Source organism: Apodemus sylvaticus, chromosome 1 (assembly GCF_947179515.1).
Source record: "Apodemus sylvaticus chromosome 1, mApoSyl1.1, whole genome shotgun sequence".
NCBI lineage: Eukaryota > Metazoa > Chordata > Mammalia > Rodentia > Muridae > Apodemus > Apodemus sylvaticus.
Genome location: NC_067472.1, coordinates 81,693,629 through 81,715,824, shown reverse-complemented (window position 1 = coordinate 81,715,824; position 22,196 = coordinate 81,693,629). Strand labels below are relative to the sequence as shown.

The window sequence follows — 22,196 nt, the reverse complement described above, 5'->3', positions numbered from 1 at the left end:
GAAAGCAAGGTGGAGACTAGAAGAACCCTGCCTGGGACCACAGGCCCTGGGTAGAAGTGAGCCAGAAACAGATAACCCTCACAAGGGTGGGTGCACTGGAGCAAGCTGCATGAGGAGTGAGCCTAGGAAAACCACCAGACTGGCACCATGGGGCCCAGACAGCAAGCTAGCCTGAGATGACTACAAGTCCAGCACTGCAGAGGCCTGGGGCAGGGGCAGACCATGCTTGAGATGAACCCTACCAGATGACACAAAGCACAAACAGGCTATAGCACCCCTGAGATCACTTCTGAGACAACCCCAGACACAGACACCCCAGGTGCCACTAAGAGGAACAAGTAAGTGTTAGAGAATTGGAAGAGAAAGAGAAACAAAAGGATGTGTGCACAAAGAAGAGAGGCAGAACTGAAGATTCAAGAGTAATAAGGAAAAGCCAGTTGTGAGTAGGTGATGCTACCTAGGACCATGATATAATTCTGGCCTGTGCTGTTACCAGGGTTCACGTCTGGGTCCATGGTCCTACAGCAACAGGGTCTTATTATTTAAAGGTCAGGCAGGTGTTGATGTTTGAGGGTTGTGCAGAACTGGCTTTTCCTGGTGCCTGGGCATCATGGGATAGATAGTTGACCCTAGAGGCATGGTAGCAGGAGAGCTGACCCTGCTCTTCTGCCTCAAAGCTGCAGTACTGGGGTAAGTGGCCCACACACTGAGGGAATTGTGGGTGAGACAGCTCGTCTGAGAATTTGAGCATGGGAGAACTGGACCTACCACCTATCTCCCTGAAGTGGCATGGATGTCAGAAAGATACCCTCTGCCCACCTCACTCCAGTGGGAGACCTGGCCCTGAGGTCATTAGAGCAGGAGAGCTGTCCTTGCCTTTCACCAGCTATAACACTTGGGAGAGCAGGCTCTGTACCTTTCCTGGGCAGCACAGTAGAACTGAACCTGGGTATGGGGGTTCTAGGTGAGCCAGCCCCAAGGACATAAGTGTGGGACAGCTGGCCCTGCCTCTTGTCTGCTGGGCTGTGGCACAGAATAGGGAGAGACACCCTCCTCCCCTTCCTTGTCCCTCAGCACCTATGGCAGACCCAGCTAGCTCCAGGGTCACAAGAGTGATAGGACTGGCCACATACCTCACCAGCTGCAACACTTGGGAGAGCAGACCTTGTAGTTGGGCACAAGGTAGAGCTGGCCCTGGTTACAGGGATTTTGAGTAAGCTGGTCTTGAGGGCACAAGAGTCTGTGAGCCGGTGTTCTGACCATCTCAGACACCTCTCAGACCCAGATCCAGAACTTTGAACTGGCCCATCACAACATCCACCCCACTGATAAACTGCTGGGGTACACGAAGGGGCTGGTCCTACAGATCTAATACTATAGGATCTCCATGACACAGGATAACCATAGGATAGCCAAAGGAGTCCCAGTGATATTCCAGTACTGATAGAATAACAGAAGCCAGAGGAATTGTATCTGACCAGTGAGTCACTGGAACGAACATTTGTGAGCAAAGAAGTGTGGACACAAGGGTATACATGTGGGACATACTGTGACCCACTACAGCTTCCACAACGAGATTTTTTTCTCTGTTGGGAAGGAAGCTGCAAGGGTGGAGGGTGGGTATGATGGGCAGGGGGGATGAGTGAGATAGGGTCCACAATGTGAAATTCACAATAAAAACAATAAAAAATTTAAAAAGGTAAATCTAACCCAGGTAGTATAGGTATTATTATCATATTCATTATGCTTATTGGTTGTATACCAATATGCTAGCATTTTCTTAGGGCTTGGGGGATTGTATTAAGCAAATGACTGAAATTGTCAGATTCCACAACTTGAGACTCAAAAAGAGAATTGCATCAAAATTATGCATTGCCTTGGACAGAAATTTCATTCAGGGACTGAATCAACGAGAAATACTCATTTCTTTCACGTGCAGAGTGTTTTTCTATGCAAAGAGCAGAATAATATGATCATGGGGTGATGCTAGCTGCAATAATTCTTACAGGAAACAAAGGCCCAGACCATTACAGATGTGTCTATACCAATAGCACTCACATCTGAGCCGAATTAATTATACTAGAATTGCTCATTCCCACTATTCCTCTGGTTTTTCAAGCAACTCGGTGACTTTGTAGGGCTGTCCGTATATAGTCGTCAGTTGTGAGGTTTGGCACGAGTAAGCAATGCTGAGATTTGGTTCTTAACAGAAGTCAGTAAATGAGGGCAGCTCTCACAGGGTGAGAGCATGCCAGAATCCCCTAGTACTGCTTGGCACTGATTCTTTTAGGGCAGAAATAACAATGGATTAGGAGTCAAAATATTTGGTTGACTTGCAAACATCAAAATCATTAAGTTTGAATGCCTTAGAACACTGGCCTATGATGTTTTTAATTTTATTTCTATTACTGATAGGTAAACCTTAATTTTTAAAGGGTGTAGATTGAAATGGTTAGGACTGGAAATGTTGCAGAGCTTAGATTTCTCCTTTTGTGTCTGGAATCTTTCAAATTAATAATGAAATATTTTGGTGATGGGATCCAAGTTTAAGCTCAACATTTATTTCTGTTTCATGTATGATCACACATATATCCTAAATGTAATTTCACTCAATATTGTTTAATACTTTTATGAATGAAAAAAAAGGCTTGTGCATGTGCACTGAACCACCTTTAACTCCTGTGTGTGCACCGAGGGAAGTGATAGGTCCACACATCATCAGAATCTCCACTTGTGTGTTACATTATCACTTAAAATTTTAGGGTTTAATTTTTTTCTCATTACTATTAGTTCTTTGAGAATTTCACACAGTATATTTTGATCATGTTCACTCTCCTCTCATGTCAGCTCTCCCTTCTTTTTTTATTATTATTTTTTAGTTTTTACTTATTATTATTATTACTATTATTATTAATTAATTTTTACACTCCATATTTTATTCCCCTTACCAACCCCCAGCCATCCTCTTACTGTTCCATATCCCATACTTCCTCCTGGCCCCCCTTCTTAACCAACCAAATTTTGTGTCCTCTTAAAATAAAGCAAAGAAAGCAAGCAAACAAAATTGCAATTTGTGTTGCCCATTTATTCTTGGATATGTGGCCTTCTACTGGAGCTTAATCAACCTACCAAGGGCCACAATCTTAAAGAAAAGGGATGCTCCATTTCCCAGCAGCCACTAATGGCCAGTAGCTCCTTAGCCAGGGGTGGGACTTCATACCTACTTCTCAACCCCCCTTTTTTGAGTTAGGGTTTCACTATGTAACCTACTCTATCCTGAAACTCACTCTGTAGACCAGGATGGCCTCAAAATCATAGAAATCTGCCTTTCTCTGCCTCTCACATATTGGGATTAAAAGTGTGTGGCACTACTGGCAGCCCAGCTACCTACCTTCCCTCATGGTACTGGAAATGTTCTGGCTTAAGTGTGCATGGGCCTTGTGCCTGGTGTCACAAGTGCTATGAATTTTTATGTGCAACTTCCTTGCTTTATCTAGAAAGCACTATTTCCTTGCATTCATCCACTGTCTCTGACTTTTAGAATCTTTCTGTTAGAATCTTCCACATGAACCCTGAGCCTGAGAGGAGGGGATATGATATAGATGAGCCTTCTTGTTCTTCTTGTTCTTGTTCTTCTTCTTGTTCTTGTTCTTCTTCTTGTTCTTCTTGTTCTTCTTCTTGTTGTTGTTGTTGTTGTTGTTGTTGTTGTTGTTGTTGTTCTTCTTCTTCTTCTTCTTCTTCTTCTTCTTCTTCTTCTTCTTCTTCTTCTTCTTCTTCTTCTTCTTCTTCTTCTTCTTCTTCTTCTTTCTTCTTCCTTTTCTAAAACAGAGTTTCTCTACTCACTCTGTAGACTAAGACCAAGCTGGCCTTGAACTCAGAATTCTGCTTGCCTCTGCTTCCCAAGTGCTGGGATTAAAGGTGTGCACCACTGCCCAGCTACTATTTTCAGTAATTCTTTCTGTTCATTCTTCTGAGAATGTCCTGTAAGTGGGTTTTTGCAGTTTATATCCTTTTGAAGTTGGTTCCTGTACTCAACATTTCTCTATGATTCATCCAAGTCTCTTGTATGAGCTGTCTTCTGGGAGGGATTTACTGAAGTTCTTTCTGCTAGTACCCAGAATGTGCCTTTATCTGAACAGAAGGTCCCTTTAGCTGTTTTCACCAAGGCTCATATGAGAGGAGAGCAGGAAGCCTTCATGTCTGATATCTTCATAAAGATAGAGTCACAGAGAAGAATGCTGTGTGAAGACAAAGAATACAGGGGGAGCAGAGGCTGCCTGAAGATGGAGGCAGTGATTGAGATGATGTTGCCACAAGCCAAGAAATCTTGGGCTATGGTGCCAGGAAGAAGCAGACCAGCACACCACATCCTTGGTCCTGCTGACATCTTGATTTATAATTTCAACCTTCCAGAACTGTGAGATAAATAAATTGTTGTCATTTGAAGTCACTCAGTTTGTGGCACTTTTAGATACCAGCCCTAAGAACCTAATACAAACCCTGAAGTGGACATTTTATTTTTTGAATATCTAAAAATTCCTCAAAATTTATACCAACAGGGTTAGTACCAAAAGCCTGGCCCTATAAAACAAAGAACAAATTTACTGGAAAGACATTAATAATTAAAGAATACTGAATCAAATCAGCAGAAAAGATGTGTATTCAGCCAGCTCTGGGGACTGGGTAGAAGAACTAGCCAGGCTGAAAACAGGGGTAAGATACTACACTCCCACATTATTAGTAAATTCAAGCAAATCTGTGTGTTTCTGTTATTTACATTTCCAGAATTTCTTATACATGTTTTCTGTTTTTTAAAAACACATTATTCTTTCTCATCTTTTAAATGCCTTTGAAGTGTCAAATAACTTCACTTACAAGGCTACCTATGTTTTAATTGAGACTGTCTTTATAATATTTTGTCAGACATGTTTTAAATTATACACTGTCAAATTAGCCAGAGTCTCTCTTGAAATATTTCCTCTGATTGAGATTTTATATTGTTTCATGCTTCATATTACCCCAACATTATAAAACTATTATCATGTATTATTCCCTAATTGCTTTGAATTTCTAATACCAATTTATCTGAAGTCTAATTTTGTGTGCAACAGGAAAAATGATGGTGTAGAGTTTTCCAAATTTGTGTCTGGTTATGCCAACCCTAGTCTTTCTTACCTCTGTTGAACCAGGCTTCTTTGGTTTTCATTTCTGGCTTCCTTACAGTTGTGAATCTGTTTCTAGATGGTTGTTTCATCTTCCTAGTTTATTTATTTCTTTTTATTTCAACAACACACTTGTTTATCCAGCTTCTTTATTAGGGTGTAGATATGTTAACTCCTTGGCTAAATTCATTTCCAGTGAATTTTAAAGAGTATATTTGCAAAAGAAGTTGTCTTCTTAATTTCAAGTCTCCTAAATATAGAAACAAAACTGACTTTTGTGTGCATTTTATGTACCTGGACTGCACTGAAGTTGCTTATTGATCTTAACAGAAATTTGGTGGAATCCTGAGTGTTTTCTCTATATAAGATAATATTCTCTGCAAACAGAGAAAATTCAATTTCTTCTTTTCCATTTTGAATGCAGTTTGCTTTTTTCATTTTCTTGCTTAGTTTCTCTGGAGATAATATTGAGTATTATACCGAACAGAAATGTCAATAATAAGGATCCTGGTTTTACCCCTAATCTTAAAGGGAAGTGTTTTATGTATCTCTTACATGAGTTTGTTTGTGTTAACTGTGAGTTTGCCATAGTGGCTATATATGTTGAGGAATATTGTTGAGAATTTATCAGGGTTTGGGAAGGAGCCCAGAGCCCCATGCATACTAGGCAAGTGTTCTAACACTTGTTTTTTTACCCATCCCCAAGAATGTTGATTTTTGTTGAGTGTTTTCTCTGAGTCTTTTGAGATGCTCACATGACATCTATTCTCCATTCTGCTGATGTGATGCATCATATTTATTGATTTGCATATGTTGGACCGTCTTTGCATGCTAGGATTAAGTTATACTTGATCATGTTGTAGGGTTTTGTTATTTTTTTTCCTAAATTAGTTTGCAAATGTTTTGTTGAGCATTTTTAGGTTGTGTTCTATAACGATTTTGGCCTCTAATTTTCTTGTCATGATGGTGTTGGTTTTGGTCTCAGAGACTTGTTGAATTCTGAAGCATTAGCTGGGGAACATCTTTAGTTTTTTGGATGTGCTTGGGACGTAGTCTCCTCACTTATTTTTAGATGCTTGGTTGGGTCCTGAGCCTCTCTTAGATCAGGGTGTGTTTAATTACCAATCCAGTCTCCTCTTTCATTATTGATTTGTTCACATTTTCTGCATCTTCATGATTTAGACTTAATGAATTATATGGAATTTTTATTAAATTAATTTGAGCATTCTGTATTATTTAATTAAAGAATTTAACCCATGTACATTAAGAAGATTATTGGTAATTGAGGATTTAACATTCCTTTTTGTTTGTTGTCTTTGATTTTTTCTTATTCTTGAGAGTTTCATACATGAAAGATATATCATAAATAAAAGATAATTCTATGCATCCCAAAATTTGCCTTGAATTTCCACCATATCCTTCCTAATACATGCTACTTTCAAGTTCATGTTTCTTTCCTTTTTTGCGTTTGGCAACTGACTAAATACAGTTAGTATTTCCCATTCACTGGAACACTGGACCATGGAAAACTTACCAGTGTTCACATCTTCATAAAGGAATGATGCTCTCTCTCTCTCTCTCTCTCTCTCTCTCTCTCTCTCTCTCTCTCTCAGCTACTATGAGCTACCAATCACTACTTTTGTTTGTTTGGTTTGAGCTCATTTAGATCTTGTGCAGGTAAACAAAAGCTTGTTTGAATTATCATGGCACTAGTCATGTCCAGAAGATGACATTTCCCAGCTCTCCTCTCCAACTTCTGACTTTTGCATTCTTTCTGCCTCCTCTTCTGCAGTATTTCCTAAGCTTAGCTGGAGAGCAGTGGTGGATGTAGGAGTCTGGTGTAGGACTGAGTACTTGGTGAGGGGTGATGTACATGGCTACTGAACGCCTAGCTATTCTTAGCACACTCACAAGTCTATTTTGTGGCTGCTTTCTTCTGTTGCCTTCTTTGAAAAGGCCACTTGTAGCTGAATTCATTGTGTCTTCTCTATTGTCAGTGTTATTGCTTCTATTCTATCTTCACGTGAGGCTCGCATGCAGAACCCTATAGTCTACTTTGAATCACTAACGGATTAAGTTCAACCATACATAAAGATTCTAAACTTAACCTTCTTTCCTTTTAACATTTTATATTCATGTGCTATACTTTTATTTTTATGCTATATATTCATGAACAGGTTATACCTCTAATTATTTTAAATATTTCTGTCCTTTAATATTTATACTAAAATTGAATATGGTTGCAAACTCCTATTCCACTAGTATTCTTAATCTGGCCAAGGTCTTTGCTCCATGGGGACGCTGTATGTTCAGAAGGTTGTAAGTTCTCAGCATTCTCCCTTTTCACCCAATGTCTGCCATCTGCCATCTGCATTTCTTTGCAGACAAGTCTTATGTTGGTGGGAGTCCTTCAGTTTCTGTTTGTCTAGGAAATTGTCTTTCTTTCATTCTTGAATGACAAGTTTTTCAGTTATTAGATGACAGTTTATTTCAGTAGCTGTGAATCTCTAACCTATAAGGCTACAGGTTAGAGATGTTCTTCTGAGCCTTGGGACTGTGTTCTCATTGTCTCTCATTGCTGTAGGTGCTGCGCGTGCGTGTGTGCGTGTGTGTGTGTGTGTGTGTGTGTGTGTGTGTGTGTTTGTTTGAAGGCTGATGTACATGCCCATGCTTGCATGAGGAGATACTAGGGTTGTTGTTGGGTCTCTTTCTCTGTCAATCACCTTATTTTTCTCAGAGATCGTGTAGCTCAAAAATTTGATTTGACTAGCCAATCATCAATCTCCTGGTATCTTCTTGTCTCTCCGTATAGGAACTGGGATTCCACTTCACCTGACTTTTATGTGAATATTTAGGATCATAATTCAAGTCTTCATACTAGCATAGTAAATACTTTAGCCACTGAGCCATCTCACAACTACTTTTTCTTTTGTAAATTTCAATAATAGTCTGATACATTTTTCTTATCTACCCATCCAGATATGGATACTGTTGCTTTTCTGATTTAATTATTGTAGATAATGTTACTTTTAATGTAGACAACCAAAGGTGTCTTCAAGAGCCCATTTTAAACTATCATGAGTGTATATTCATTCAGTAATGACGTTTCTGGATTATGTGGTAAAATGTTTATTTTGTTTGTATTTATTTTTTGGCTTTTAAAAACTGTTCTTTCTTGAGTTGTAAGGGATATATAAAGTCTAACATTTGTAAAATGCTGTTCCATAGTCTACTTGAATAAATGAATACTTGTTTCTCAATCTGTAATTTAGTAAATGACACTAACATCTCTAAAAGTAGTAAGTCCTCACATTCACTGCCTTGTAGCAATCTTGTTGCTGAACACCATGCCAGAAGTGATTGCATAGCATGAACAGCCTGCCAGTGTAAGGTGCTTATGTTAAGCTGACTCTTGGTAGAGTTGTGATTCCCTTTCATTTTGGTGCCAGGAGATTTGTTTATTCCAAGAGTTTTTATTCCCTTGTGCATTTCAAACTTCTGTGAATACTCCCTCTCCATGTGAGGTAGTTCCTTTGGTCATCATGACTGGAGTGAGGTTGTAACGTCCAGAGTTTGGGAGAATTGCAGCTACTGTGGTGCTCGTAACCTTTTCTCTTCCTTTAGGCTGGAAGGTAGCTAGAGTTTATGTTGCCTTCCCCCAGGTGGGAAAAAGTGAAGTCTTTCCTCTGGAGAATAGTCCTGCCTACTGAGGGTCCACTTGTCTTTCCTGGGTTTCTTCTGCAGTGGGCAGCCCTTCTCCCCAGCACTTAGATCCACAAGAGGTCTTACTCTGCTCTTTACAGAGACACTCTGAAGGGATTTCTAGAGATGAAATTTATGAAAGGGCAGGAGACCCTGCAGTATAACAGAAAATATGTATTCAGGAATGGGGTTGGAGTTCAGTGACACCCAGCATGCACACAGCCTCAGGTTTCCTGCATGACACTGAAAATATTTTTAAAAGAAAGAAAGGAAATAAAAATATATCTCGTCTTTGTTCTTGTCTCCTGGCATAGAGATTTAAATGCCCTTGGAATTTGCAATCTTATGTGTGATCCTGAGACGACCCTTGAAGACAGGTCATTAGCAAGACCAAGCTTAGTTTGCAGTCAAGACTTTTGGTTCTAGCCACTACATCAGGAGAGGAGAAAGCCTGGACACCAGGTCAAGTCACTAATGCAGCTAATTAGTCAATTCTGCATACATGGCAAAACATCTACAGGAAACGTCTGAAGGGCCATGGAGTTTAGGGCTGGCGACCATGCTGTACCAGCTAGGTGTAGTGTGCAGAGAAAGCATGGGACTTCCCATCCTCTGCCCATGCTATACCTTGCCACCAAGGTAGGTTCTCCCTCTTAGCTGCTGTTTAGCTTGTAAGAAAAACAGTTAACATCTTTGTAAGAAAAATAGTTAATTTTTGTAAGAAAAACACAAACTGATCTCATGGTACTGAGAACCATTTTAGTGAATTACTCGAAATCTTGAACCTGTGTGCCCTGTGCTGAATAGTTGGTGTCAGAATGGAATAGAATTCTGGATATCTAATTAATATCAAACAATCACATACCCTTTATGACAGGGAGTCCTGGGCATTCCAAACACCCTGATCTGGTCAGTGCTAGAGGTTCCTCAGGATTATCAGCTAAGTGTTCCCACAATAGGGTCTTGAGGATGCTTCTCCAGGCAAATCTTGACTCTAACCCACTGTGACATGCATATCTCCAAATTTCAAAGCGACGATGATGACTTGTGACTTTAGTTCTATGATGGATCCAAGAAGATGTACTGACCTTCAGTTTGCTCAACACTTCCTTGTTGTAAGGATGGGATTAAGGCACAGCTGGCCTCCTGCGCTGCCTGGAGAAGGGGTGCTGTGGCCCAGGCTGTTCCCCATCCAGAGGCGGAGACCGGAAGGCTCCCGCCAGAGGTCCCAGGACTGGATCCTCCCTGAAGTTTTCTACTGGTATCATTTACACCAACCCTGAGTGGCCATGGTTCATTGATATAACCTCTCATAACCTGTGGATATGATTGTTTCCTTTCCATTTGTGGAGTCAGGCTATAGCTTTTCTCGGACCTATGATATTTGGTTTTTCTACCAAGATAGATGGACTGAGCTGAAATACTTTCTACCATTTAATTTCAGGGCTATCTGTTGTATGTAGAGGACATCCAAGGCCATCTTTGCAAAGTATAAGCTTGGAGTCCTTTTCATTTATTCATGTTTTTGTAAAGCTATAGCTATAATCATAAAACAAATGCATGCACATGGCTAGCATACTCAGATATACACATATATGATTCTATGTCAAGGGGATCATAATGTGAAAACATTTTATCATTATTAACTTACTTGCAATCTTTTGATTTTTTATTGATTGAAAATTTTATACACGCATATAATTTATTATGATTACATTTACCTCCCATTTCCTCCCTTCTAATTTTAACACTCATCCACCATTCCCTCCCAATTTTAGATATTCTCTTATTAATTTTTTAACCCATTGGGTCTACTTAGTGCTGTCTGTATGTGCATGGGAATATGGTCATCTACTGAAACATATGTATTCTTTCTGGGGCCACATCACTGAAGAAAATTTCATCTGTCTTTCTCAGCAACCGTTACTTGACAATAGCTGCTCAATTGGGGTTAGCCTTCCTAACCACCTCTCTCTCCAGTTTAGCTGGTTTGATTTTATTCAGGTCTTGTGTATGCTGTCATAGCTGATGTCAGCTTATATCTACAGATGACCTGTTTGTGTCTGAAAATGATATCTTGCTTTAGTCCTTCATACAGCTGGCTCACACAGTCTTTCTACTTCTCTTCCTTGATGATCCCTAAGCCTTGGAAGCAGGATTGTGCCATATATGTACCACTGAGGGCTGAGAACCTCACAAGCTCTTATTTTTCTGCAAGTTGACCAGTTGTGTGTCTCTATCTTAATCACCACATATATCTCTCGTGATATTTGAGAGATGCACTTATCTGTGGGTATCGTGATACACCATTAGGAGTGATTTAATACCATCTATTTAGCCGAATAGTTATGTTTTGACCCTGCAGCTTATGACCTATGTAACCTTTAGATTTTGGCCATATTGACAGTGGCGGGCTTTATGGAGTGAACTTTAAATTCAAACAGAAAGTGCTTAATTCCTCCTGTAACATCTGTACCACTCTTGTATCAATGGGCATATGTTTCCGGGATGGTTGTTATTGTAGTTTGCAAGGTTCACAGCCAGATAAAGTCAATGGGTACTTTTTACCCATGGTAGCATGTATAGAGCTTTCTGTGCATAAAACTAGGTTGTCGGTATGAAATTTCTAGATTAGAACCAATTTGTTTTCATTCTTTTAGCTAACTGCCTTCCCTACTTTCCCTCTCAACTTACCTAGTTCTTATTGTATAATCTGAACTGTATTATATTGTATGTATTTTGTATGCAGTATACGGAATTGGATGTAACTTTCTGCAGCCTCTTAGTTCATGATACTATATAGACAGAAATACGTAGAGAAGGATTTATTTTGATTGTTGTTTGCAAAGCATGACGTTTGCTCACTGGCGCTTCTTGCCTGCTTCACTATCCATTCATTCTGGAAGCTGCTGCAGGTCAGCTGGTGACAGCTGGCATTTGCATGACAACACAGCTGTTATGGCAGGATGTTCTCTTCACGTCATTTTTCCTTCCCCAGGTGATTCTGCATTAATAACCTGAACTCATATTCTTTGGCACCGGCACTTTTATTTCTATTTGATAGACTCCCAGGAGTGGGATTTCTGAGTTGAAAGGTATATGTGTTTTTAATTTTGGCAGCTATTTCCAGAATGCTTTCACTGGTACCTTGTCTTCAGTGTACATATATATTGACAGCATTTCTGATTTCTTCCACTCAAATCTTCTATTTCTTCTTGAGTCAGCTTCGGTAAATTATATTTTCTTAAGAACTCATTTATTTTGCATGGATTTTCCAACTTTGTCGTATAAATTTTACATAAGAGTTTCCATTTTTAAAAATTTCCCTTATATTTGTAAAACTTTGAACATCATACATGTGTCTTGTCTGAGTATGTTGGGAGGCTTTGAGTATAACCCCCAAATTCTTTAACTGAAGAATGCCCAAGAAACCTGTGGCATTTTGTTTTGTCTATTTTGAAAGCAATAATTAATTAAATTTTGTACATCCGTGCACATGGTGGTGGGCATTGGGGTTGTGGCAGCAGTGACTCTCTCTCTCTCTCTCTCTGTGTGTGTGTGTGTGTGTGTGTGTACAGGCATTGGTATGCCATTTCTCACACCTATTGGGATTAGAGGATAGCTTCTGGGAATGGTGCTCTTCTTCTGCCTTGAGTTGAGGTATTTTTGCTCCACTATGTATTCCCAGTTAGTTGGCACTATGAATTCCAAGCAATTCTCCCATCTCGGCATAGTAGTGCTGGGATTACAGATATGCACCACTGATTTTATCTGTGGGTTTGAGGCCTTGTATGTGGATCAACAGGGGTCTACTTACTCCTGTGGCCCAGCCCAGATCTAAATATTCTTTTGTCATTTCTTGTAATTCTGGAAGGGAAAAGTCAGTTTCTTTTTCTAAAAATCACACCTTCACACATTGATTCAACCTTATTTGTATTCATTACTAATGAACTAGGTAGTTTAAGAAATAATACGTTTTACTAGATTGAACATGCATATAAAATAAACTTGTAAGAAAATCTTGGAAGGGGACAGTGACAGAATGAAATGAGAGCATGCTCTTTATATGACCTCCTTTGATTCTGTATTATGAGGGAGCTATATAATAATGCCTATTTTACAGGGAAGAAAACTGAGGCAAAGAAAGCCAAAAAGTCACTTAACTATAGGATTTTTTTTCTGAGACAAAGTTTGTTAAGTATTATTATCCAGTCATTTGAAGAAGCCTATATAGGGGCTGGAATGGTGTCTGGGTTGTTTACAGTTCCTCACAAGAATATGCATACATGATATTCATTGTTTCAATCCTATTTTTGTGCATTTAAAACATTTTAATTTAATTTATTTTTATACTTATTTCTGAACATGCAGTGCCCATGGAAGCCAGTAGAGGGCATCAGACACCTTGGGACTGGAGCTACAGATGGTCCTGTATTACCATATGGGTGCTGAGAATCTAACCTTGGTCTTCTGGAAGAAAAGTCAATGTTCTTAACTATTGAGCAATCTCTTAAGCCCCCTTTGGTGAATTTTTTTAAATTAAAGTCTTACTTTATACACACAGAAAAAGTTTATATGAACAACACAACAAAGTAAGCCACAGGAAATGACAAGACCAGGCCATGAACTCATAACTGCAGCATAGGACCATGAGACAAGGTCAGGAGGATTGATATTTTGAGGCCTCAGACGCTCCCTCAGCAACTCACCTACCACTGATAGAAATCTCAAAGTACAAAGCCTGGACATATCCCAATGACTGGAGTATTATTATACATAACTCGAGGAAGAAATTATGAAAAATATTACATTAGCAGTACGTCAGACAAACAAACCTAGGAATACAACTGTCCAAAGAAATGAAAGACCTCTATAATGAAACCTTTAAGACATTGAAAAAGGAAGTTGAGGGGCAAAGGACATATTACAGGACAGAAGATCTTCCACGTTTCTGGGTTGGCAGAACTATTATCAAGAAATTAATGATCCTACTCAAATTATTCTACACATTTAATGTAAAAGTCATTGAAATTTTAATAATATATTTTATATGTCTAGAAACACAGACTTAAACATTCATTTGGGGCCATAAAAGACCAGAGGTAGCTAAACAACCCTAAGAAGCAAGTGGACAGTTGGAAGTATCACAACCCTGGACCTCAACTTACATTACAGAACTATAGTGATAAAGACAGCGTGACACTATCATCAGCCAGTTAGGTCAATGAAGCAGAATAGAAGTCTGGAAGCAAACAGACAAAGCTATGCTCATATAGTTTTGAACAAATGTAGAAAAGTCACATAGTTAAAAAAAAAGATAGCTATTCAACAAATGGTGCTGGCAAAGTGGATATCCACCTGCAGAATGAAGCTAGATACATATCTTTTAATTCAAACAACAGCAGCAACAACAACAAATCAAATATCTTAATTAAAAACCCGAAACATAAACTATTAGAAGAAAGCACAGGGAATACTTTTCAAGACCTTGGGATAGGCAAGAACTCTCTTAACAGATCATCACCAGCATAGGGACCCATCCTGGGAATCGATATGTGGGACTCCGTGAAAAGGAAAAGTTTCTGCACAGCAAAAGAAACTTAATCAGAGCAAACAGACAGCCCACACAGACTGGAGAGAATCTCTATCAGCTGTACCTCAGACTTGCTGGCACCCAGAACTTACAAAACACCAAGGAAATGAGACTGTCAGTCAACAAATGGGCTAACATAGTAAACTGTGCTCAAAGGAAGAAGCACACATTGTCAATAGCTACTTTTCTTTTTAAAAAATAATGTTTACTATCCCCAGTTAGGGAATTAGTGTGGAAAGTCCTCAGAGAATTAGAAAACAGAATTATTGTTTGACTCAGCCACTCCAATCCTGAGCATATGCCCTAGGAACCCCATACCCTAACTGTAATGACCTTTCCTCATTCCTGTTTACGGCCGCTCTGTTTATGCAAGGAAATGGACCACCCTAGATGTCTATCCACAAATGAATGGATAATAAAAATGTGGTACACATGTAGAATGAAGTATTATCCAGCTATAAAGAAAAAATAAATTATGAAATATGCAGGAAATGGATGGACTTGAAAGTACAATATTAAGTGAAGTGACCTAAATGAAGACAAAATCTGCATGCCCTCCCTCTCATGAGAACTCCTCGCCTATGAGGAAGAGACTTGAGTATAGAAGACCTCAAAGCCCACTCCTACAGTGACACTTTCTCCAACAAGGAGACATCTAAGAAGGCCCCACCTCCCAATAGTGCTTTTCCTGTGGGTCAAGCATTCAAACACAAGTCTATGTGTACCAAACCTAATTAAAGCACCACACTCTCAATCCCATGTGTTGATAACAACATCCCCCAACATCAGCATAAACCCATCAGGATGGTACATTGCTCACTGATGAACCTACAATAGCACATTGCAGTCACCCAAATGTTCATAGTTTGTATTGTAGTTCCTGTTATGGAACATTTTGCATTTAAGCACATACACAATGGCATAGCTCTAGTACTACAGTGACATCCGGAGTCCTAAAATGTTTAAATGTCTACCCTCCCCCTACCTTCACGTTTGACAATGGCAGGATTTTTATTATCTGTACCTCTGTTTTTTTCAGACTGTTGTGCAGTTTGACTTGGCATGGTTCCTTTTCAGTTGGCTTCTTTTATACGTAACATCCATTTCATTCTGCCATGTCTTCTATAGCCTGGTATCTCATTTCCTTTACCTGCACTGGGTGAACACCTAAGAAAACTGATTTGGGGTCCTGGTTCTGCAGTTGTGGAGTGACTTTTTAACTTTCATCTTGGCTTTCTTAGCTGAGTAATATTCTGTTACCTAGGTGTGCTAATGTTCTATTTCCACACTGTGTTTGTCCACTCACTCACTGTTGGATGTCCTGGTTTCTTCTATGTTTTGTCAATTCAGAATAAAAGCTGTAATAAACATTATAGTGCTGACTTTTGTATGGGTTTAAGTTGTGCGTGTGTTTAGTTAAATATTGATGAACATGGCAGTTAGTTTATATGGATAGACAATATTTACTAACCTATGGATGAGAGAAGCTATTTGCAAGCTGTTCATCTCAGAGTGATTAATATCCAGAATATATAAAAAACCCAATTATACCCTAAAGAACCCTAACTCCAAATTTATTTACACTCTGAGTTATGGGACTAGGATTTCAGTGTATAAATTTGGGGGTGGGCCACAAGTGGGGCCATAAAAATGATTGATAATAAAGACATATGTATCACTTATGGGTGTAAGTTCATTTTGAACTTATATACAGATCTTCCTAAAATGCTTTATGCTTTGAGGTCTTACTATTCTGTGTTGAACATAGCATTTATTTCTAAGAGTGGATGATTCTTCCACATCCTTGCAGAGGGATTTTCATAGATGACGCCACCCACCTTGCATTGGCTTCCCTGTGCCTAATGTTCATGACTTTTAGGATAAGTAGGCCAGTTGGAAGTCTCACCCTTTAGTCACATAAAAGGAGAAATGAGGCTGAATCTCATCATGTCTACAACCCAGGATGTCTTTTTTCCCCTCTATATAATTAAAACAACAAACTTCAAAGTAAAATCTCTTCTTGAAAAATCATCCCACTAACTGAGGTATAGAAGAACAGTTGGTCTCTGAATCTTATGACTAGTCTGAATCCTGGACTTGCCTTCTGGGACAGTGTCATTGTCCTTAAGGAATTCTCTAAAGACTTAAAGAGAAACAGCTGAAGACAGCTTTGAGGAGAGGATGGGACAAGGAAGGTAATGATGGAATTAATATCCTGCTGGGAGATGCAAATGAAGCCAGTTCTGTGTTTCCTAGCTGGAAGAGGAGAAATGAGGCCAGGTAGTGCTCTTGAGACTCAAGGGGAATATCTGCTGTCTCTGGCTCAGCTGACTGTGCCTTCAGGATCCGTGCTAGCAAGACCATTTTTCTTTAATGTAGTCAAACATGTACTGCAATGGTACTTTGTAAATTTGCATGTTTTTGGTTTTGACCAAACACAATCACACATACACACATGTATGCTTTCACACACTCAAGGTGGCTCTGTGACTAGGGTTCCCAAGGCATTTCTACAGGAACACTATTCTCCAGTGTTCATCTTATCTTGCACCAGCCATAGTGCTGCCACATAATAAATGCTTAATAAATGTAGGTTGATTGAATGTTGACAAACCTTATAATCAAGATAAAGAATTACTGACTCACTGAGATCTTAAGAGCTTTGGGAATGAAGTTCAGAGCTCTGAGTCAGTCTCCATTCACCCAGTTACAAGGAAGTTGTTTAATTGTATATTGATTTTCAATAGAAGATGAAGAAGTATTTGCTGTGCTTTCAGATGTGTCTATATAGAAAGGTGAATAGATAGATATATAGATAGATAAATGGATGGATAGATGGACAGATAGATGGAGAAATTGAGAGATGGAGAGAGAGATAAATGGATGAATAGAAAGACAGATGGACAGATGGACAGATGGACAGATGGACGGGCAGTCTGACTGACAAATGGATGGATGGATAGAAAGAGAGAGGATAGAAAACCTGGCAGGTAGGTAGATACCCACGTCTATATGGTCTCCAGGTGTTTTTGAGACAGAATCTATGGCCACCTTGCTTGTCTTGTTTCTTCTGCTTCTTCCCCATCCCTGCTCCCAGATTGAGGATAAGAGTGCTGCCAATATGCTGAAATCCACGGCCAAGCCTCTTTCTTTGGAATCCTCTGAAGGGAATAGAACAGACTTAGAACTTTGCAGAATGAAGTGAAGTCTGTGCAGAAAAGCTGATTTCTATGGAAATATTGAGAAGACACCGTAAGATGCTAACTGAATCTGGACTGAGCAGCAGGCTGCTTTTCTTTGCTTCTTCCCCTTCCTGTAGAAGGAATCCAGGATGCTGACAACAGATACCTTCCCCCTTGCCTCCTGAAGCAGATTCTGGCCTGGGAATACCTTGATTCCTAAGATGCTAACTGAATCTGGACTGAGCAGCAGGCTGCTTTTCTTTGCTTCTTCCCCTTCCTGTAGAAGGAATCCAGGATGCTGACAACAGATACCTTCCCCCTTGCCTCCTGCAGCAGATTCTGGCCTGGGAATACCTTGATTCCTAGTCATAGCCTGTTAGAATTTAGTTCTTGTTCAAAAAGAAACAAAGAAAGGAAGGAAGGAAGGAAGGAAGGAAGGAAGGAAGGAAGGAAGGAAGGAAGGAAGGAAGGAAGGAAGATGAAGAAGAGGAGAATGAGTGAAGAAAGACAAGGAAGAAAAGAATGGTTTAAGTTGGAGAAGAAAATGTTTTGTAAACAGAGACCACTTAGAACTCAGCTTGGAGAGGTTCAGGCTCCAAACAAACAAACATTCCTCCTCCGAGGCTAAACTCCCAGTGAGTCATTTTCTTAAGGAGCAAATGTTGTGATTCAGATCAGCAACTTTAAAAACTGGTTCGGAAACAAGAGAAACAGAAATGGTTCTTGTCAGTGTAGACTGAAGACTCCCTGCCTTGTTCCTTGCAGGCAAAGCAGAGCCTAGCAAACTTGAAAAAACAGGAGGTCAGCCTGTAAGGGAGATCCAGATTAAAGGAGTTGTGTGCATGCAGGTTCATGGCGGTGCGATACCCCAGAGTCTCTTTTCATGTTTAGCCTCTAAAACCCCTTTGGCATCTAAGTGCTTGCCTGGATGTGTCTGTGTGCTTGTATCTATGTTTGTGTGTGCCTTTGCATATGCTTGGATTTTTTTTTTCCTGCACCTTTGGAGACTTGATTTTATTCAGTCTTATTTAATGTAAGAATGATAGCAGTAATTACTGAAAGTTCCTGGGGTATCAAGAAGGAGCTTGGAGAAAGATGGCCTTGAAGGCAGCCATCTGCTCTTGAGGGTGCAGGAGGGGCTGGCTGCCAAGTCACAGCCCCAGGGACCAGGCTGCTGATTGGCTCTCCATGGAGAAACAGTGCTGGCTGTGTGGGTTCACAGCCTCCCCTTGAGCAAAAGGAAGTCTGTGCTGTGAAATAACATCACTGTCTTAGGAAGTAGGAAAGGGCTGGTTATGGCTTCCTTCCCTGTGCAGGGATATGGTTATCAGGGCCTGTAGGTGGGGAGTGATGGCTGCTGAAGGCATTTATTATTCCCTAATTCAGACTTTTTTTATTTGTAAATTTGGTAGCTCTGAGCAGTTATTTGTCATCTTCTTGACTTTCAGAGCATGTGTAAAGGGGTGACTATTTCTATTTTGTAAGTTGTTACAGAGAGGCTCAGCATGTGCTGACTAACCAGATCAGTTGTGGGATCCTGGGCATGTATCGAATGTCTGTGAAATCACTATTCAGTAACAGTATATTGAGTCTATTTCCATTGAAAGTTTAGTATCAATGCATGATTCAACTCTATAGAAAGGTTATCTATGTTATTAGATAAATGAGGAAAATAAGACCCAGAAAACTGTCCTTTACTATTAAATTCTAGTTTCGGTGTTAGACCCTTTTCATGTGTTGTTTACTTACTTACATTTTTAAAAAATTTTGAGACAGGATCTCATCCTGTAGCCCAGGCTAGCCTGAAACTCACTGTCTAGACCAGCATGGTTTTGAACTTGTGACATTCCTGCCTGGGCTTCCCAGGTACTGGGATTATAGATGTTCATTGCTTGTCTGTTTATGTTCTTTCATTATCAGATTTGTCTGTTGATATTATAATATGAATGTGTGATGATATTAGTTTTACTGATGAAAAGAACTCAGTATGACTAGAACAGAATACTGTAAGTGGAGTCAGAAAGAGGATACTGAAATATCCTCACTATTGATAATAATGGAATTCCCAGTGTTTGCTCTGCAAGCCAGGTGTTCCTATGCATGTGCCTCTTCTAATTAAGCCCTTACAATAACATGGCAGAGTAGTAATATTTACTCATTTCATTTAGAATTAGAAAGAATCTGAAGTACAGAGAAGTTAATTAACATAAACAGCAAGTCCTGGATCCAAACTCAGTGGAGCCCAACATCTGTCTTCCCAGCCACTGTCTTTTGAACTCACAGGTTCCTCCTTCCTGGATGCTGTCAAGTAGTATGTAGGTAGATATTTTGTTAAAGATACTGGATAAGACCAAACACTTGTCATAATGCTACTTCCTGCTTTGGGTGTTCAGTGGAGTTATCTATGCAGCATACTATGTTAGAATGTTACCCTTTTATGTAAGAACAAGAAACTATGGTGTATGTTTTATATCCCCACAAGGGTGTGGGGACATAAACAGGGAGACCCTGTCTTTTGTCTTTAAGTGCTCAAAGCATAGCAGTAAAAGAAGATGGTGATCTGGGGTAGACCAGCTGGATCTTGCTAAATTGCAGTTCTTAATATAGTCACTCAGTTAGGTAGAGGCAGGATGTATGTCTATGTAATCTTTTATTCTGATGAGAAAACCATGGCCACATTGGTGTTCAACTACTATATGTTGACCAACTGTTTCAACGTGATTGCATATTCAGTTATTCAGTGCCTGTTATACATGTGCAGACTATTTCTTAAATTCCAGAGAGTTATCTGCTTATGTGATTCTACTGATGAGAAGAAATTCTGCAGAAACGATCTTGTTCGAAGAACAGAGGACAGAAGAGAAGGACATCACCCACGACAGTGTATTCACTTTCTACGTACATTTTCAGACAGGGTCTCTCAACGAACCTGGCACTCACCTGTTCAGCTAGATTGTCTTGCCAACAGATGCTTAGGTGTGTGCTTCTGTGTCTGGCTGTTTACATGGTTGTTGGGACTCTAAACTCCAGTTCTCATGCAAGTACAGCAAGAGTTAACTGACTTAGCTGTCTTCTCAGCCTAAGTCTGTATGTTTTTAGTGAGTTTTCAGAGCAAAATACATTACTTAAATCTTTCAGCTTTAAATCCTAAGGACATTATTGGTCATCTCAGTTCAGTGGTTGATCAGATGGCTTTTGTGGTTGAGGGTACACCCAGATGATCTCTCAAGTCAGATGGCAGCCTGGCAGGGGCTGCCTTTCATAGAATGGCCCCATTTGTGTCTGGCAGTTGGTTTAGTGTCAGTGGGAGCAGTTGGCATGACTCAGCCATGTGTCTTTCATTCTCTAGCAGGCTTAGTTAGCCTGGAAGTTCAAGTAAGAGTGGGTAAAGTTTCCAAATGGCAAGAAAGAAGGCCCCGTAGTGCAAACACTTCTCTGCTTCCACTGGCTTTGCTTCTTCTAATGCGTCATTCTGGGTGTGTAATGTGGGCAAGGTCAAGCCCAAAGGATTGATGAGTTCATCCCAAGTGTTGGTGGGGATGACTTCAGAGTGATGTGGCAAAAGAATGCAACTGTAAGATTGGAAAACATTCATGAGCATTTTTGGGGGGTTCTATGGTTGTTCCTCTGGGTCTAGATACTCAAGGTGTTTTGCCATTTGGTTAAACTCTGTTTAATATCATTATATTGTTTCATTTGAGATTGCTGAATTTGTACAGTTCTGACAGGATGATCTTATTCCATCCTGTTATTATATATGTGGATGTCACTTCACAGCAAATTGGATGTGCCCCTGGATTTGGCTTTTGTGAAGAAATCCCAACTAATTATTTCCATGAATAAGTGGAGGGTCCCAACAGTTTTATTTATTGTTTTCATCCTCATTCTTCCTTATTCCTGTCCTTTAAAATCTCCTTTGAAAAATTATTTCTTATGTTCAGTTTGTGAAGACCCCACTCTAATAGCCATGCCTGCTAGTGGAGACATGCACACACAGCATCTGCCCAAGTGAAGCAATGGGAAGCCATCGAGGAGGAAAGCTGATTCTATTCTCATCACATACCCATGGCATCCCACACCTCCTGTCTCTCCACACTTATTGTTTGCTTTCCTTTGTTTTTTTTTTCCTGGTTTAACTATTATATTTTCTAACACAAAGATTCTATTTGTTTAATTTACTGTTCTGTCCTTGCCCCCAGCACAGAGTCTGAAAAAGGGCACAATTCATAAATAGTTGTTGAATTGGGTTGAGTCAAAAGAGACATAAAGGAGGTGACATTTGAACTGGGTTCTAAACAATAGCAAATAATATTCAGTCCACAGCCATGTGAGGACTTGGGGTTATTCTCATTTTACAATTGAGGAAAAAGGTCTTGGGGGGTTAAGTGATCTGTTCCAGATGACACAGATGGTGGAAGGATGGAGCCAGGCTTCTAGGCAGAGGCTCTACCTTCAAGCTGTGTGCTTTAACTATAGAGCCAGGATTCTAATCATGGTGTCTGTGTGCATTCTGCCTACAAATTATCTTTGAAATGCAAGAACAAGCCTCAGGAAGAG

At 39.8% G+C, this 22,196-nt stretch overlaps 1 protein-coding gene across 1 annotated transcript in view; it reads left to right on the top strand.

The window, feature by feature from the left end:
* Positions 1 to 22,196, top strand: part of Hs3st4 (heparan sulfate-glucosamine 3-sulfotransferase 4) — a 413,121-nt gene that overhangs the window by 159,936 nt on the left and 230,989 nt on the right. The gene's annotated exons all lie outside the window — the stretch shown is intronic.